Below are 6,000 nucleotides of genomic sequence, written 5' to 3'. Positions count from 1 at the left end.
TTTTTACACTGTGAGGCATTATACATATTTTCTAATAATTATTTTTTCTCCTTGAGTATCTATGATATTTATTCAAGAAATGTGTATTGCTGTGGAGATGAAGGGGGGAATGACTGTAGTATTCCCAAGTCTCACCCCCTCTTAAGAGGATCCACTGACACTTTCTGGGGAGAAGACGCTTCTCCCATTCATTTCACCCCAGCATCTGCTTCTGTCCTCAGAGCCCTCACAGGAGTCTACAGAAATCCTAGTTAATTGAAAGCTAGTTCAATAACACGCCATTGCCCCAGCTTCCTTTACCTCCAAACCATGGTGCCTGGTTCCTGACAGCAGCCTGTAGATGGCGTTTCTCTTCTCCTCCATCCTGGGTTACATCTGTAGTCTCATCAGCCTGTGGGTACACATGAGGCCCTATGACTATGGACACCCCGCTAATGACACTGTTGAATCTCTACATGCTCATGGGGGTACTCAGTACTGCACCTCCACTCCCCCAAACCCAGTCTTCTCTGGTTATTTCTCAGAATTCCACTTTCAGTGTCTTACACGAGCTGGCTAGGTAAACCCCCAGCCCACTAAATTACTTCTCTGTTTCCAGTCCAATTTCAGAAACAATTGAGAGAGAAAGCAGGTGCCAGGCTGGTGGAGATCAAAATAATCGTCTTACTACTGATAACAGCTAGATTGGAGGATGATCCTCCCATCTACAGGCACAGTGGGCTGGCTGTCATTTCGCCCCTGGATTAAACTTACCTACCTGGGCCAAGCTGGAAAACTGCAGGCACCCACAGTGTGGAGAAAAGAGACCGTGTGTTCTTGGGACAAGCGGGTTCCAAAAGAGGGGGCAGGTGGGAGCTGAGCCAAGTGTTGCAGTTGCTATTCCTAAACTCGCCAGAGAACTTCCCTCTCCCTTTCCTACTGGAGATCCTTCCAGACAGAAACACGAAGGCTTATTGCCTCCTGTTCTTTGTTCTCTGGCTTCCTTATTCAGGGGCTTCCTCATGACTACAAGGGATGTCAGGTTGCATGCCCTCTCGGTGCTGGACCCCAGGCAGAAGGAGTGCCTGGGTTCAGGATACCCCTAAATTTCGCAGGAAACAACTTCATTTGTTTTGATTTTGCATCAAAATCCCCCCTTGGCTCCAGCCTCCCCAAACAAGGCCTGTCCCCCCGTGCACATAGACCCTTGGGAAGGAATTAAATTATTATGCTTGTGCCTGGGAGTTTCTACTCCCTCTGAAGGCCCCTGTGTTACCATCATCTCTGGCAAGCCTGGTCATGGCCCCAGGCCTGCCTTTGCTGCTCTCAAAGCACTATTCTCATTTGAGTTTCAGGATTTTTCAAAGGTGATAATCAGCCTCCAATTCATTAGATTTTTGCACCATTAAGGAGTTGGTCTTGAAACTCCCCGAACCACCCCTTGCCCATCTTTGCCATTAAAGCACAGCACGACCTCCTGCCCATGGGGCATTGCCTGGGTTTCTGTGACTGTGATGCTGTGGGAAAAGAAAGACTGCAGTTTCCTTCATAGTCTTGCCCAACACCTTCTAGGATCAAAACAAGAGATGAAGTGCCCTGTTTTCTTGATCTACACATTTAAAATCCAAAGCAGCTGTTTACACAGGAACTCTGGGCATCACTGAAAGAAAAAAGGCCCAAGACCATTTGTACCTTTCTGGACAAGTCAGATTTCTATTATGTAGGAAATGCTTTTGACCAGTAGCTGGTCAGGACAGTTTCTCAGTCGTATGCATCCTGGAAAGAACAGCAGTGACTCACAGTTTTTGGAGATGTGACACCCTATCACTGTGTTTTAATCTCCTTTCCTTTGTAATGCTACAATGTGGATTTGGGGATACAAAGTGCGAGAATACAAAGTATTAATAAATTTCGATCAATTGTGAATTTAAAAAATCTAAAGCTCAGAATCAGTGTTAATTCCTCAGTTATTATCCCTCCTAGTGATTGTTCACATGCCTCAGGACTATACAATATCATTTACAAAACTCCATGGCGTATCACTCCTTTTAGGTTGGCCAAAAAGTTCCTTCGGTTTTAAAGTAAAAATAAAAGACACATTTTTCCTTTTCACCAAGAACTTTATTGAACAACGTATTCACCCTTTTGTTCCACTACCTTCTGCCATTGGTCAGGAACTTCATAATTCCATCTTCCAAAACTTTTTATCTTTTTGAGCACAGAAATGTTCCAGGTGCCTTTTATAGTCTTCCAGGGAATTGAAATTTTTTCCATTAAGAGAATTTTGTAAAGACCAAAATAAATGGAAATCCGAAGGTGCAATGTCTAGTGAATATGGCTGATGAATCAGAACTTCCCAGGCAAGCTGTAACAGTTTTTGCCTGGTCATCAAAGAAACATACGGTCTTGCGTTACCCTGATGGAAGATGATGCATTTTCTGTTGACTAATTCTGGACTTTTTTCGTCGAGTGCTTCTTTCAGTTGGTCTAATTGGGAGCAGTACTTGTTGGAAGTAATCGTTTGGTTTTCCGGAAGGAGCTCATAATAGAGGCCTCCCTTCCAATCCCACCGTATACACAACATCACCTTCTTTGGGTGAAAACCGGCGTTTGGTGTGGTTGGTGGCAGTTCATTTCGCTTGCCCCGTGATCTCTTCCATTCCACATTATTGTACAGTATCCACTTTTCATTGCCTGTCACAATTTGTTTTAAAAATGGAACATTTTCATTACTTTTAAGCAGGGAATTGCATGGGGAAATATGTTCAAGAAGTTTTTTTTTGCTTGACTTACGTGGAACCCAAACATCAAAGCGATTCATGTAACCAAGCTGGTGCAAATGATTTTCAGCGCTTGATTTGGATATTTTGAGTATGTTGGCTATCTCCCAAGTGTTGACTGTTCTCAGTTAATGTCTTGATTTAATCGCTATCAACTTCAACTGGTCTACCCGACTGTGGAGCATCGTCCAGTGAGAAATCTCCAGCACGAAACTTCACAGACCATTTTTGACGTGTTCAATCAGTCATAACACCTTCTCCATACACTGCACGTATCTTTCTTTGCGTTTCAGTTGCATTTTTACCTTTCTTGAAATAATAAAGCATAATATGCCAAAAATGTTGCTTTATTTTCTTCCATCTTAAAACGGCTACACAAAAATTCACCAATTTTGATGAGTTTTTAAAAAAATGCACACTGGGCTTCCCTGGTGGCGCAGTGGTTGGGAGTCCGCCTGCCGATGCAGGGGACGCGGGTTCGTGCCCCGGTCCGGGAGGATCCCACGTGCCGCGGGGCGGCTGGGCCCGTGGGCCATGGCCGCTGGGCCTGCGCGTCCGGAGCCTGTGCTCCGCGACGGGAGAGGCCACAGCAGTGAGAGGCCCGCGTACCGCAAAAAAAAAAAAAAAAAAAGCACACTAATATGACAGCTGTCACAATACAATCTAACAAAAATTTTCCAATTAAGTTAAAGGCAACTAAGTGCTACTAGAGCCATCTTACAGAAAAAACCAAACGAACTTTTTGGCCAACCCAATATTACTGATGATTGATTGATTAAAAAAAATTGTTAGCACGTTTTTTGCAGGCATTTGGGATAATGCTAAGTGGTAAAGTTCAAACCCTATGTGGTGGGGATGCAGGAGAAATGGGCCATGGACTTCATCTGGTGGATCTTGGAAGACTTCTTGGATGAGGTGGGGTTTGAGCTTAGTCTAAAGGGTGAGTAAGACATTTACAAGGGTTTCATAAGGAGAGCGGTCATCTGGGTGGAGCATTGGAGATATAGAGATTCTTGGACTCAACTTCAGAATCTCAGGGGTGAGGCCCTGGTACGTATGGTTCTGACGTGTAACCAGGGCTGGGAACTCAGGTTTATTCAGAGACCAGAGAAAAGTCTGAAAGGCTGTCTCCGGGGCTAGGAGAGTCCAAGCCAGCTATTCTCCACCTCAGAAGAAGATCGAATAAGAGGAATTAAATGAAGCACAACAACTTGGTTTCCTCTGAAGATGAAGTTGAAGTTCCTGGATGTGAAGTTTGTTAAAGACACTAAGATTTTTACCCCATATGGCAAGGAAAAGCCTTCTTCAGAATCGGAAAGAAAATGCAGTTAAAACCAAACCAAAAAATGGGGCAGAATCTCATTTGTCTCAAATGGCCTATGCCAGGGGATGACAAACTTTTTCTGTAAAGAATCAGAAAGTAAATATTTTCAGCTTTATAGACCATAACAGTCTTTGTCACAACTCTTCAGCTCTGCCACTGTAGCGCAAAAGCAGTGTTGGGTAACGCGTAAGTGAGTGAGCGTGGCTCTGTTCCAGCAAAGCTTTATTTATGGACACTGAAATTTGAATTTCATACAATTTTTACATGTTATGAAATATTATTCTTCCTTTGATTTGTTTTCAACTGCTTAAACATGTAAATTCTTATTGTTCACTAGAGCCAGGAGGTAGAAACAACCCAAATGTCTATCAACTGATGAATGGTTAAAAAAAAAAGTGGTGTATATACACAATGGAATATTATTCAGCCTTGCAAAGGAAGGAACTCCTGTCACATGATGCACCATGGATGAACTTTTGACATTATGCTAAGTGAAATAAATCAGTCACAAAAAAGATAAATACTGTATATAATCCCACTTATATGAGGTACTTAAAGTAGTCAAATTAATAGAAACAGAAAGTAGAATGGTGGTTGACAGGGGCTGGGGGTAAGAGAGAAGGGAGCATTGTGTTTAATGGGTAGAGAGTTTCAGTTTTGAAACTTTTGAAAAGATTCTACAGATCAGTAGCGCCACAATGTGAATATACTTAACACCCTACTGTACTGAACACTTAAAAACAATTAAGATGGTAAATTTTATGTTATGATTTTTACCACAGTTAAACATTTTTTAAAAAAGAAAAAAGTTAACTCTTACCTTGAAAGTCATAGAAACGGGCGGTGGGCCTGCAGTTTGCCAACCTCTGGCCTATCGATGGCCAGTCTGAGGGCAAAAAAGATGGCCCAAATCAATGCTTCTCAAATGTCCCCACTGAAAGATCTTTAACAATGCGAAAGGGAGAATGCAGACTCCCAGTGGGGTCTTCCCGCAAGTCTATAAAATTATTTTAAATACTCTTTCAAAGGAGGTTCATGAAATTTTTTGAATCCTAGTCCATAACACATGTTGTTTTAATGTAAAATTGGCATTCACTGTAAAAATCAGTAAAAACTGATGTTTTCATGCAGGCTCAGAGAGGGTGAGTGACTTAGTCAAGGTCACAGAGCTAGAACAAGTCAGTATGGGACTGGATACCCAAATTCCTGATTCCAAATGTATACTTGCCACCTGAGTGGGCTACCTTCCCATCAGGCTTTGGCTGTCTATTCCCAACTCCTACCCGCATCCCCCTCAACACTGAGGCAGTCTCCAAAGTACTGAGGCAAACTGCTTTTGAGTTTCTACCAAAATTCATCAATTCATAAGTTTAATACCATCAATTCATACGTTTCATATATTATTTGTTCTGTTATGTTCTAAAATATTTTAGTTTGATATATTCTAAAACTCATTTTTTTCCTGTCCTATCTAATTATACTTCCTCATCCATCTGTATTTTTTTAAACCATCCACAGCATCCCATTCTGTTATACATTATGGAATGTTAAATTATGAGGGAACAAAGAGATTTGTTGTTTTTTTATACCCAACATCCATTTTCTCTTGTGGTAGATTATATTATTTGTTCAGAATTCTCCCTTTTTCCCTCCTTTTCCTTCTTCCTGTCCCATTGACTTTAGACTTGGCCATATGACTTGCTTTCCCCACTGGGTTGTGAGTTGACATGAGGGTGTTCTAGTCCTAAGCAGAGGTTTTGAGAGGCTCCATGTGTCTCCACTCACTTCTCTGGAGCTCCTGCCCTTCCAGAAAGCCACGTGTCCCACATTGAGCCCGTTCCTTCAGCTTGGGTCCCAGGATGAGAAAAACATGTGAAACAAATATGAACCCAACCAACCAAGACCCATTTGTTGTTT

Source organism: Mesoplodon bidens, assembly GCF_964165515.1.
Source record: "Mesoplodon bidens genome assembly, chromosome: 11".
Classification (NCBI taxonomy): Eukaryota; Metazoa; Chordata; class Mammalia; order Artiodactyla; family Ziphiidae; genus Mesoplodon; species Mesoplodon bidens.
This window is presented reverse-complemented; position numbering follows the sequence as displayed.